At 49.5% G+C, this 14,470-nt stretch overlaps 1 pseudogene; it reads right to left on the reverse strand.

Moving 5' to 3' along the window:
* The window catches only part of LOC147706135 (uncharacterized), a 37,020-nt pseudogene that overhangs the window by 14,233 nt on the left and 8,317 nt on the right, over positions 1-14,470 (reverse strand).

Here is a 14,470-nt window from a genome sequence, read left to right on the forward strand (position 1 = left end):
TTTAAGCAAGTCTTCTCCAATTACCGGGCTGTTTGTGACCATGAGTTCCAAAAGCTTTTGGCAGTATATATAGATGTAGTGATTCCAAGGCACTCAAATAAGATAGATTGGAAACACCACTCTGCTTGACTCGTTATCGAGATAACTCCACACCTGGAATTTCTGATATTAGAACATTGGAATGTTGGGAGCTCCATTGAAAAGAATGGAGTGCTATGGGCTTATAATGGCTGGTATAAGCCTGGAGCTCCAACATTCCAATGTTTCTTTGTTCACAGCTCTGGCTGTGAACAAAGGGTTCAGGGAGCCTGAGGGGATTCCAATCCCCTCACGCTCCCAAAAGGCTTTGTTTTTTTCGTTAGAACATTCTGTCCTCTAGTGACAGAATGTTCTAATAGCCTTATAGCCCTTCGTAGATGGGCTATACCTCTATTAAAGTCCCTCTCCCTTGTTAAAGGCCCTCGCCTTCGGCTCGGGGCCTTTAACGCTGGAGAGGGCCTTTAATAGCCGGTGTAGCTCTCTACGGCGGGCTATAAGGCTATAGTATCTCCTGCCATTAACAGACAATGATCCAGAAATGGGGACTAACACACAGGTGTTAACTTGTTGCATGTGATTACGTAAGTCTTCTCCCATTACCAGGTTATTTTTGGCCATGAGTTCCAACTGTTTTTGGCAAAATGTACAGTTAAGGTAGACTCAGAATGAGGTGGAGGGTATCTCCTACAGGGACACTACCGCTCCTAACTTGTGATCGAGAGCAAATTGAGCAGCGCCTTCAGGGAGGACATTGTCCTCACATTGTGCTAGGAGACTGGCCCCTCCTTTACAGCAGCACAGCATACACTTCATCCCAAGCTTTAATCCGGGAATCTTTTAACAGTACTGTCAATAGGCGGTTCAAAAATCAGCACCCACAGTGTAATCAGTAAGATGGCCTTTAAAGTGTTGGTGACTGTATCAAAGTAATTGATGACCAATCCCTCGCCTTCCATAGGGTGCATAGGGATGTGCCTTCACTTCCCATAGCACATTGATTGCTTCACTTTTCATCTGCCACAGTAAAGTTAGGCAATGGACACTTGCCTCCACATTTTATTCATGGATCAACCCTTCAGCCGCTAGTCAGTAAGTGCTAAAAATATTGTCACTTTTTATTAAGTAATACGGGAGAAATTCAGCCTTACAATTCAATTTAGGGCTGCCTAGGGACCTGCTCATTTTCTGCCACCACTGTCTTCGGGGTTTGACCTAGATGTGTCATCGAGCACTGTGCCTTCATCTTCCACAGGGCAATCGGGATCAGTGGCAGCAACTTATCACACCATATTGAGAAAGATAACATGTAATTTCAAAGTATACCTTTGACAAACCATAATACTCCACCTAAACAATCAGTGAGAGAAGCCATGAAAGAAGGTATTGTCACTATTACAGGGTGTAGTGTAATTTGGCAGTACCCCTTGACCTCACACTGCAGTAAGGACACACATCCAATATCACAGTTCAATATCACAGAAACTAACGTGGTAAATAACTTAACATGTTTTTTTTGTTTCTTTTTATTGAAAATTATAAACAAAGAAGGCAATAAGGAACATTTACAGAATACCAGTTCAAACGAGGTTAACATGTAATTTAAATCCTTTACCCTGCTCACCTTTGTCGTGTCCTCCCCCTGCTATGTAGCATGCAAATGACCACGGCTCACACAGAGCCCTAGAACGTACGTCTTTATTCTTCGTCATGCAACCTTTAACTGGATGCAGTACGTCATAAACGTTATTGGCTTTACTCAGACACAACCAGATACCTCCCAACTGAATACATAACTGTGTAAGGAGTCCGCCGAGGACCACAAGGGTCCTAGTGCACATGATCACACAACACTACAACCTTATCCATTGGTGAGCATGTGAAGAACTCCCTTGTGGTGTTTAGCTTCAACACTCTGCGCGCCCTTCAACCTTTGACCTCATTTATAACAGGGCATTGGAAACAATTATGCAGACCCAATCCACAGAGGTATTTGTTCATGTAATTTGATTTAGGTCACCATATTCCTTCATTTTTTAACGTAAATCACATTTGTCAATCAGAAAACATGAATTTACATTAAAAAAATAGATTTACCCTCACATAAAATTAAATCTGTATTGGGTGATTTCCTACCTGAGCAACTCTCATACTATAGGCCAGTTGTTGTCAATATCATGCAGGGATACCTGCCCAAACAGTTAGGTTTGTGGGTCTGAACAAAGTTTAGGAAGACACATTCCCACCTGGAATATAGTCCTTCGATATTATTAGAGATTTATTCCCACATAGGGCAGGTGTGAATTTCTATCCTAAATGAAATTAGGTGAAATATCTAAAAAATGGCAAGGTTATATGGAAAAGAGTTGTTCCACCTGGGCAAATATTTCCTCTGAGAAAAGAAAAAAGTGACAAGCGTTGCAGATTTAAATTTGAGTAAATGTACATGTTACTATTTGATGTACACATGCCCAAGTGAGTATTCTTGAAAATAAAATGGAATTCACAAAGAATTTGTGTACTACTCTTGTAAAACAGTTGCAAATCCCCAGAATGGTTTGTGACTTCAAATCTCTTTATAATGAATATTATGTATGTGAAGTACATATTCGTTTTGGAATTGCTGTAATTTTGCCAAATCTGTGAAGTAATCATAGCAAGATTGACAGGATGGTGGTGTTATTTATTCAGTTCCTACCATTTTGTAAACAGTTTTTAATGACCTAACGAACAAGTTACTTACCATCGGTAACGATATATCTGTAAGAAACAGTAGTTAGTATTAGATTCCTTACCTTAGAATATCCCCAGGCGTCAGTCTGGATCCGGAAACTTTTGCGTAGCAGTACCCCTGCGCGTCGGTAGTCGTCTGCAGGCGTCCCCTGCGGCTGCGCGTCCGTCGTCGGCGTCGTGCGCCGTGATGACGTCGCTGGAGTATATAGACGCCGCCTCCGCGCGCTGACGTCAGTTCTTTGCACACAGCTTTTCCGCGCCAGAACACGCAGAGCCATGTGAGAACCAACACTGGTGCCATTTGAAACTAGAGCCCTGAAAGGGATGTCCTTAACCCTAGGTATCAGTTCGCAGAACGGGGAGGATGGGTGGGGCGGTAAGGAATCCAATACTAACTACTGTTTCTTACAGATATATCGTTACCGAAGGTAAGTAACTTGTTCATCTGAAAGAAACAGGTTAGTATTAGATTCCTTACCCTAGAATAGATACCCCAGCAATACCAACCCCGGTGGTGGGTCTGCGAACCAATACAATCCTACACCAGAAAGTCCTGGAGGACAGAACAGCCAAAGAAGCCATCCCTCCGGACTTGACTGTCCAGGCAGTAGTGCCTCGCAAAGGTGTGCAGCGAGGCCCACGTAGCCGCCTGGCAAATGTCCTGCAAGGGGACTCCCCGGCCCAGGGCAGTAGTAGCCGCCGTGGCCCGAGTGGAATGGGCCCTCAGCCCAACAGGGGGCTCCTTCCGAGCCAAAGAGTAGCATGCTTTGATGCACAGAACGACCCACTGAGAGATGGTCCGTTTATGTACCGCCCGTCCCTTCTTCGCACCCATGTAGCCAACAAACAGTTGGTCATCCACCCGGAACTGGCGTGTGCGATCCATATAAAATGAAAGCGCACGTTTTGGGTCCAGACGATGGAGCCGCTCTTCATCCTTTGAAGGATGCGGAGGCGGGAAGAAGGAAGGGAGGGTGATGGACTGCCCGATGTGAAAAGCAGAGACAACTTTGGGCAGCAAAGAAGGTCTAGTTCTCAAAGCAACCTTGTCAGGATGGATGGACAGGAAAGGAGGTTTGACAGAAAGAGCCTGGAGCTCACTCACTCTCTGGCAGAGGTGATGGCAACCAGGAAAGCCGTCTTTAAAGTCAGGAGACGGAGAGGACAGGAATGAAGGGGCTCATAGGGAGCACACATCAAGAAGGTTAGAACCAGGTTCAAGTCCCACTGAGGCATCACAAACGGAACAGGTGGATACATGTGTGTGATGCCCTTCAAGAATCTTGTTACAATGGGGGACTTGAACAAAGAAGGTTGATCAGGCAGCCTCAGAAAGGCCGAAAGGGCAGAAAGGTAGCCCTTGATAGTACCCAGAGCAGAGCCCTGCTGGGCAAGAGAAAGAAGGAAGAGAAGGACCTCAGAAAGAGGGGCAGAGAGAGGATCCACAGCCTTTGCTGTGCACCATGCCACAAACTTGTTCCACCGACAGGCGTATACCGATTTCGTGTAGGAACGCCTGGCTGCCAGAATCACATCACAGACTTCAGGAGGCAAGTCAAATGACCTCAACTGTCGCCGCTCAATCTCCACGCATGGAGGTGGAGGCTGGACAGGTTCGGGTGGAGGACCGTCCCCTGCTGCTGCAACAGAAGGTCCTCCTGAAGAGGCAGGCGGATCGGGGGACCGACTGACATGCTGAGTAGCTCGGGATACCAGTACCTTCGAGCCCAGTCCGGAGCCACAAGGATGACTTGGGCCCGGTCGCGCCTGATCTTCTTCAGCACTCTGGGCAGAAGTGGTATAGGCGGAAAGGCGTATAACAGACCGCAACTCCACTCGTGCCGAAAGGCGTTGCCGTGCGAGTGCCGTCTTGGAAACTCCAACGCGCAGAACTGATGACATTGCGCGTTCTCTTCTGTGGCGAATAGATCTAACCAAGGCTCTCCCCATTGCAGAAAGAGGCCTCGCCCCACGTCCGAGTTCAGATGCCATTCGTGATCCATCGAGCACCGATGGCTGAGTTCGTCCGCCCTGGCGTTCAGAGAACCTGCCAGGTGATGAACCGTCAGAGTCACGCCCTGACGTTCCAGCCATTGCCAGAGGCGCAGAGCCTCCTGGCAAAGGGTCCACGACCCCACTCCGCCCTGCTTGTTGTAGTACCACATGGCGGTGGTGTTGTCCGTGAACACCTGCACTACACTCCCGTTGACAAAGGGGAGGAATGCTTTCAGTGCCAAACGAATCGCCCGGAGCTCCAACAGGTTTATATGGAGCCGGGACTCCGCCGCAGACCAGATGCCTCTGATCTCTGCCTCTCCCAAGTGGCCTCCCCAGCCCTGGAGGGACGCGTCCGTCACAACAACGTGCTCCGGTTGGGGAAGGGAGAGGGATCTGCCTCTGACCCATTCGCGGTCCGTAAGCCACCACTGCAGTTGCCTCGCAGTGCCCTCCGAGATCAAGACATGGTCGGACAAGTTGCCCTGATGCTGGGCCCACTGAAACTTCAGGTCCCACTGCAGAGCCCGCATCCGCCACCGGGCGTGATGCACCAGAAGGATGCAGGAAGCCATCAGCCCCAGCAGCCGCAGCGTCAACCTGACCGAAACCCGGGATAACGGCTTAAAGATGGGAATCAAAGCCTGTATATCCTGGACCCGCCGTTCCGGAGGATAGACCCGACTCCGAGTCGAGAACCGCTCCGATGAAAAGGAGCTTTTGAGAGGGACACAGGTGTGATTTTGGCACATTGATGGAGAACCCCAGCTGGTGCAGGAGGTCTGCCGTCATCTGAAGGTGGTGGACGACTGTCTGGGGCGAACCCGCCTTCAACAACCAGTCGTCTAGATAGGGGAAGACTGAAACCCCCAATCTGCGCAGATGGGCTGCGACCACCGCCATCACCTTGGTGAACACCCTTGGGGCGCTGGTAAGGCCGAAGGGGAGCACGATAAACTGAAAGTGCTCGAGGCCTACCGTGAACCGCAGGTAACGCCGGTGGGCCGGCAGGACGGGGATGTTAAAATACGCATCCTGCAAGTCCAACGCTACCATCCAGTCTTGCGGGTCTAGAGCAGCCAAGACCTGAGCTAAAGTCAACATCTTGAACTTCTCCTTCCGGAGGAAGCCGTTGACGTTCCTTAGGTCCCGTCCCTACAGAACTTCCGCACTGCCTTAAAAACCCTTCTCTTCCAGCAAGCATATGTCTAGGGTCTTATGTCCTTTCCTGATCATTCTCTGATCTTTTGCTAGGCGCCTTGATACCTGCGGGTTATTGTTTTTTGCGCATTATACATTTTCTTTCAATTCAATTCAATAGGACGTAGGCCCCCTTTGTCCTTTTTGGGTACCAGAAAGTAGTGGGAATAGCAACCACGTCCTACTTCTGGCCCAGGAACGCGCTCGATGGCCCCCTTGGCCAAGAGGGCCGTAACTTCCTCCCTTAGAAGTGCCAAGTGGTCCCCCGACACACGGTAGTTCTGCGGTGGCATGGCTGGAGGAGTGGTCTCGAAGGGGAGGGAGTAGCCCCTTCGGACAAGCTGCAGCACCCACCTCTCCGATGTAATTGTGCGCCAGTGGGAGAGGTGATGGCGAACCCTGCCCCCCACCGGCGTCACATGGGCCTGAAAGCACGGACTAGGAGGATTTAGTGGCAGATGCTGCGGGGGGAGGTGTGGTCTGACCTCGCCATTGTCCCCGACCGCCACCACGGCGGTTTCCACGGCTGCCACCGCGTTGATAAGTTTGTTGCGGCGCGTGGCTGGCAGCACGTGTGGGACCGCCCCTTCCTTGGCCACGAAAGGAGCAAAACGAACCCGTTTGCTGGCGCTGGGTCGAGAGACCCAAGGACTTGGCCGTGACCCTCGAGTCCTTGAAGCGCTCCAGCACGTGGTCCGCTTTGTCGCCAAACAGGCGACTGCCATCAAACGGCATGTCCATCAATGCATTCTGGACATCTGCCGAGAAATTGGCGGATCTCAGCCAGGCATGGCGACGAATCGCCACCGTCGTGGACATCGCTCTGCCCAGCGAGTCGGTCGTATCAAGACCACACCTTATGGAGTACCTCGCTGCGTCTCGGCCTTCAATCATAGCCTTGCCGAGCTTAGCCCGTACCTCCGGTGGGCATTCAGGCAGCAGGTCCGCGACCGTATCCCACAGAGAGTGGGTGTAGCGGCCCAAGAGGCATGCGGTGTTGCAAGACCGCAGTCCCAGACTCAGGGACGAGAAGACCTTCTTACCATACTGGTCGTACCCCTTAGATTCCCGGTCGGGCGGGGCCGACGGGAATGCGGTCTGGGAAGTCGAGGCCTGGATCACCAGGCTCTCAGGGGTGGGATGGGTGGACAAGAACTTGGGGTCATCCGTACACGGACGGTGGCGTCTGGCCACGTTCCTATCAACAGGCGAACCTGAAGCGGGCCTGGACCACGTGCCCAAAAGAACGTCAGTTAAGGCCTCGTTGAACGGCAGCAGTGGCTCCTGTGGGCATGACTGCGGTTTGAGTACCTCAGTGAGGATGTTAGTCCTCACGGCCGCGACGGGGAGCTCAAGGTTTAAGGCCTTGGCAGCCCTCATCAACACCACTGAATAAGCTGCCCCCTCCTCCGTAGCCACGGTAGGAGGCGAGACAAAGCCAGGGTTGGGGGAGTCATCCAGACCGCTGGCGTCACCCAAGTCACCCGTCCAGTCCACATTGTACTGACACTCGCGGGTCAGAGGGTCCTCAGACCCCTCCCATTCCTCTCCGTAATCTACATCCTCACCATATTCGGAATCAACAATGTAGACCGGCTCCCCGGGGTCCACAGGCCCCATCGGCGTCTGACTCGGCGTCGGGCGACGCCGGTTCGACTCCGCGTCCGGAGTCGGAGATGGAATGGGGGCGGCGCCGCCCGGCGCCGGAGCACAGGCGCCGCGCGGGGCGGCGCCATGGGTTGCCCCGATGGAATCGGTGCCGGAGAGGCCGGATTACCAGCCGGCGTCGACCCTGAAGGCTCCTGCGGCGCCGGGACCGGAGCAGTCGGCGACGTCGGGGCCGGAGCACCCGACGGCGTCGAGGCAGGAGCACCCGAACCGCTAGGGCCCTCGGACGGAACCACAGGGCCCGCAGGCGCCGGAGGCCCAGTCGGAGGAGACAGTGCCCTCATGGCCATGAGGAACGCCTCTATCTCCTCGTGCGACGTGCCTTGCCCAGGGACCGCAGGGTATGGAGCAGGCCGCGTCGGTGACTCACGCGGAGCCGCGGGGGTGGGGCCACCCGAACCCCCGGCCGCATTGCGCGAGCGTCGGGGGGAGTCGGGGGTACGATGACGACGCCCCGACTTCTTGTGCTTCCTACCAAGGAACTAGAGGAATGGTGACGACTCCCGGAGCGCTCGTGACGGCTCCGCGACCGCTCCCTCGATCGCTCCCTTGACCTCCGGCCGGACCGGGACCGCTCTCGACGCGGGGCCGACACCCGGAGCTCGAGCAGCTTGCGGGACCGCTCCCGTCTAGCCTTATTCGTCAAGGCCCGGCAATCGACGCAGGCGTCCACGTCGTGGTCGGGGCCCAGACACCGGAGGCAGAGTCGGTGATGGTCCGTGACCGACATCGTGCGGTCACAGTCGTCACACATCCTACCGGCACCTTAAGAAGATATCAGAAAAAATCACAAAACTTTGGTCAAAGACCGGAGTACTGCTCTTCGGATCTGCGCTAACTGGCGCGGAAAAAAGAAGAACTGACGTCAGCGCGCGGAGGCGGCGTCTATATACTCCAGCGACGTCATCACGGCCCACGACGCCGACGACGGACGTGGAGCCGCAGGGGACGCCTGCAGACGACGCCTACCGACGCGCAGGGGTACTGCTACGCAAAAGTTTCCGGATCCAGACTGACGCCTGGAGATATTCTAAGGTAAGGAATCTAATACTAACCTGTTTCTTTCAGATATGCATTATTTTTCATTATAGAAGTGTTGACCTCAACTAGTCACACCTCATCTTGAGCCATACGATCCACAGTCTCAAATAAATGGACTCTGGCATGAGAGCAATGCACATTCATTTGTAAATCTATCTTCCATTTGCAACCCCTGAAATTAAATTAATTGGTCAAATCCCTTACTGGCACTGTTTCTTAGTGGTCTGTATTGACTTGATCTTAAAATGCATGCCTGACCTTTTTATGTTGAGTATTAAAACCAGGATCCATAAATTCAAAAATGGTGTGACACTCAGAAAACGGATTCTTTAACAGTAATGTTTCAATAAAGATACCAACTGTCAGGGCTGTTGGCTATCCTTTACAGGATGCGCTAACCCTCACCCACCAGGATGGCATGGTGATACGGTGACACACTTGCTACCCTATGTAGTGTCTTGGAATGCCTCCAAAACCTAGATCTCTTCCAGGTGGACCCAGTGGGTACAACAATGAGGGGTAAGGTGTGCTGGGGAATATGTGTGGGAGAAGGTTCCGGATGGTTAGACCTGGAAATTTGATTCAATACCAGCTAATAGCCTATGAATGTTGAAGGATGAGTGCATATCTGAGACCATTTACAATTTAGAGATGCCACAGCTGAAACATACTTATACACATCCATTTGGGTCAATCAACCGCATGAGGAAATTGGCTTGAGGAATTTGAAAGCTCTGGATCTTTCTGACCTGACTGCACGAGATTTGGAAATCTCATTGGCTATCTTGCCCAACAGCGGCATAAATTACACACCCAATGGGACCCCGCCTTGCTAGGCAATCAGATCTTAATGAGCACATGAGCAATCCTGTTTCCAAGAAGAGAAGAGTAACTCACCTGAGAATCCTTGTGACAGCCGGGTCTCCACCACTTGGACAATGCCAGAGTCCTCCTCCCGTCTCCTGTTAATCAACTGGAAAACCGAACCTTAAAAACAAGAGAAAGAGAAGCTTTAGCACTAATTATTCTGGAAGCTTGTGTATGCTAATGAGTGCAAGAGAAAGCGCAAGACAATAAAGACTAAAGGCGAAAGCACAAGATTTTGAGCAAGGCTTTGAAATTAAATGAATTGCATTATCATTCCTTAACCAAGCCCGAGAGGTTAGTCCACAGCGTGTTTTACCCTTAGTTGATTAAACCTTGTGCATGAAGAAGTATATGGAAAGGTGCTTAGTGCAGCTCCTGCTAAAAGGAAGACTGAGCACAAGGAACTGGCTGGGTTTTCCCTATAAGAAAGTGGCATGTTACATGGACATATTAATCTGGGGACAGAGGCTCGACCCAGGTACATTTGATTAAAATCGTGTGGTGGTAGAATGTTAGCTGATTGAATATAGAAACATTTGCAGTTGAAATAATACTTTGTATCGCTTGCAAGATAGCATCACATCAATACCCTACATGACCAGAAATCCTTCCTGCATGAACCAAGGAAAGACAAAGGAAGTCCAGGTGCAGGGGTTAGCCATCAGTTGGCTAGGTCATTATTTTGTCCCATTCCTCCATGCCCCCATTCCCTTGGGTGTTCCTCTGGAGCAAGTAAGAGGTGCACTCCACTGGGCTCACTCAGGGACGTGGTTGGACAGCTTTGTTTATCACTCCCGCTGTGGTGATCAACAGATTTGTGGAAATTTGTTCATCCTTGATTCTGACACATCCTTGATTCTGCCATTCCCAACGGGCTCCATATGAATCTCTTTTAGGAGATCCTATATTAAAGGACAACAACCAAAGGACAATTGCTTCTGAGGTACTACCTGATCTTTTTTTTTTTTTAATCAATGTGTATGATTTTAGATTTTTAGATTGTGTGAAATTGAGTGATATTAAAATAGCTGTGGCTAGATGGGGTAGTGACATATTATTTGACTATTTATCCAGTCCACTGTAAGGTTAAAGAGAGTAGGGGACGTGCAGGAAATAATCATCACATTGCAACTTGAAATCATAGGCACAAAGCCAGTGCTTTCTCATGATGCAAGTGTGACGTAGAGGCCACCAGGTCCTTGCATTCCATGGGGCCTTAATCTACTTCAGATAGGGTCCAAAGACACAAAATCCATAGGTCTAATGTGATCCATAGCCAGACTATTGTGATGTATGTATGTTGACTTTGGATCCTACAACGGATTTAAAAATAAACTATTGGGCTAGCAATTTAGATTGGAGTATGTTACTTAGATCCTTATGAATGTCACAGACCCTTAGGGGCAGTCAGGGAAATAAAATGTCACCGAACACTGAAAAAACTTGGACTTAGGGGATGATTATTTCCCCTCAAGTCTGGTATCCTAATCTTACTCTGGGCAGTGCAAATAGCTAAATAAAAATCACTACTACATCTAGACCTAGGAAATGTCCATATCACCCATTTTTACCAAATCTAAACATCTTAAATGAATGAAAAATGTGAAAGAAGTTCAAGGAGTACTTTAGAAGCAATGGTCCTTTGTTGTGCTTTAATCAAAAGTGTTCCTAACATAGTTCCTCACACAGCCCTTTGGGCATTGTGCAAATAAGAGAAGAGACCTCAATACAAGTGGGTACCCAACTGCCTGAAAAGGTTTTAGTATAGCATAACGTGTATTTAAAGTGCCTGTTCACCCGCAGTCATCTTGGCACTGAATAACAGATGTTCATTGTTGTCCAACTCAATGGTACTCATTTTATCAACCTCAGATGGAGGAAAGGCTGAGTGGACCCGCTGGGATTGTAACCTGTGACATTAGGTCAAACGCAGACCCCTGCATTGGACGCATTAGTCAACAGAGCCAGCGGACCCAGCAGTTTACACTAGAGAAAAAAAACTGGCCATGCTGCCCGTGTTTTCATGTCATACCCATTCAATCTGCCACCCTATTGGCCATAATAGGCACATCTAAACATGAAATAGTTACCTTCCCTGCCTGATAACAAGTGAGAAGAGTAAATTTGAGGCAAATGATCTCCACGCAATTCCAGAGATATTGATCACTTACAATTTGCACCGACCAAAAATGGTTAAACAAATACAGACTTCCAGTCTGAAATCCCTGACTCCCCATCATCCCTTTTGTCTTCAAGAAGTCCCCTGCAGCCATCCTTTAATGTCTAGTCTCATCATACAGGAAAGCTAACTTCCTTGATCTTAGATGGTTGAGACACAGAGTCGTATAATAAACATTTCCATCAATAAATATTCAAATCAAATATAAAAGTTACCTGTTGCAAATGCAAACTCAGCATACTAGTAAACTGAGGGTAACGCCTTAACTATTACCACTTGATTTCAAGTCTCCTTTCTTGACCATTGGTGATCTGACTGCTCCGTTGAATACTGGTGCAATGGAACACAGACATTCCTCACTAATACTGTGTATCCACCAACCAAATGTCACTAAGCCCATCTCCACATATGCCATCTAATACCCACACCTTAGCAGAAGAGCAACCAGGTTCACCCCATCTTCAAAGTACTTTTCTCAGCTACTCCAAAACCCTCTCCATTACCTTTTAATACCCCATAACTTTGAAATGAGCTCAACAACAATGGCCCAAAGTGAGGAATAAGGCCATATAACATACCCATTAACCTAGTTCATCGCTGTAGTAACTAATGCAAAGTCCACTGCAAACATGTCTATAGTCATCTGCGAAGACTCACAGATAACTATCCACTCCTGCTGGCTCTGTACAGTCGTTTGGCCCAATGGAATCCTGTGCATGTCCCTATATATTGATTCAACAAAATTCAAGATTCGTTCTAAGAACAGATCTACAGGCAGGTTTGGAGAACTATTCTTCATCAACGATGACCAAAAAGCATTAAGGAAGTCACTGAGCTATGACTCAATAGTTCACAATTTTTCTTAGCAAATTGTGCCAGCAGCCACAATTTGTACTTTGTATGCACACTTGTTTATCGATTGAAGAAGCAACTCCACACCAATGCTTATGACCACCGCAAATTGACAAAACCTGCTTTGACTTCCTCAAGTGTACTTTCATACATGGAGATCTAATCGTAAGAATGTCTCTTGATATATCTGGACCTCTGGTTGGGTTTTGACACCAATAACAAGAAATGCCTGCTAGCCACCTAGCATTTTACACGAGCATCGATGGCATCAACCTGATCTGTTTCGCTTTCTTTCTCACTGATTGCCTACAACAAGTAAAACTAAACAAAATCTTGTCAGGTCCTTCTTCCATCACTTGCAGACCTGCAGAGATGTTGCCCTCTCCTGACCACTTTAATATATACATGAAACCTTGACAAATATATACTCGATGCTCATTGTCTCAGCCATCACATATATTTGGATGATGCTAAGACATTTCCCTAATTAGAAGAAAGTCTCACTACCTGTTGAAAATCCAGCATTGGATGCAAAAACATAATTCAGCTTGAAAATCAAGAAGCTAGGGACCATGTTCATACAAGTTACTTACCCTGGCCAGATTAAATGAACCCACCCCTACTGCTATTCCCAGATGTACACAGAATAATGGTTGTAAGAAATAGAGTTACTGGTGGGAGGGGGGCGGGGGTGAAACCCAACTCAAGCAGTAACCTCAATCCCCTATCTTCTGCCTATATAAGAGGAGTCGCTGACTGAGACTGAGAGACGGGTGAGGACACGGATGCTGCCGTCACAGATGCTGCTGCTGTGCTGGTGAACCACTGAGCTGTCAGAGTGGAGCCCACACATCTCATCCCAACGGGGGTGATTGGCCAATGGCTGATCGAGTGAGCTGCCTCATGCCTGCTCCTGCCCTCGCTGCCTTCCCGCATCCCCCTGCTCCTGGGGCCCAGCCACCGGCAATGGCTCAGTGGTGGGCAGAGCCTGCTTGTACAGGGCCTGCTGGGTAGATAAGCAATTCTCCAATTCATCCAGAGAGCCTGCAGGAAGACGACCGGAGAGCAAGTGAGAGTAGGCGAGAGAGGTGGGGTGGCTGAGGCCTGCACGGGGGTGAGCAGCAACGCAAGCTAGCACAGATGACCGATAGGGCTACCACATCTAGAGGTAAAAAGTGGTAGTTGACAGAAGCGAGCACTCTAGGTCGTGGTGCAGCTTTCCGTCCCCCTTCCCCCAACTTGACGCTGCTCACCTGCGATGCCATTTAGCCCTTCGAAGACTGTCAGGGTCCACAGAGCCCCCCTATCAGTGCCTTAGGGGGCCAGGTGAACTGAGTGAGGAGTCTATATTCTGTACAGCTACGCTCCCTGCACTGAAGGGGCCCGGGCAGGCAAGGTATAGCATTGGCAGAGAGAGGCTGGGTCTGCACCCTAATACACCACTGTCTACAACCATCCACACAAACAACTCAGGCGTGCTTGTGCCCCTCCCTATCTCATTTGAATACCAGGCTGTGTGGTGGCACCCCACAGTCCATAGTGAAGCCACTGCAGAAACCAGCAGTGGCTGAGAGTCTAGTCACTACGGTTTTCGTTTACCTCCTTCATGAGCCTGCTCGCAGCGAGCCCAAAAGGAAGAGCCAAAAAAAAGAAGCTGTGCGCAAGCAGCCCGTGGACCCCCTCCACAGGAGCCCTTTGATGAGAGCCAAGATGAGAGCCCAGGCATCAGGGTCAGTAATCAAGGGCAAACATTATGGCATGTTGATAATTCAAGGGATCTGCATAATAAGGCATACCACGCCTGTTCCACCTCCCACCCAAGAATAATCTCCGCCAGGGCACTTCTTTATGGCTGCTGAAAACTCTCCTCTGGATTCTTTGCCCACAAGGGCCCCCATG

Source organism: Lissotriton vulgaris, chromosome 7, assembly GCF_964263255.1.
Source record: "Lissotriton vulgaris chromosome 7, aLisVul1.2, whole genome shotgun sequence".
Classification (NCBI taxonomy): Eukaryota; Metazoa; Chordata; class Amphibia; order Caudata; family Salamandridae; genus Lissotriton; species Lissotriton vulgaris.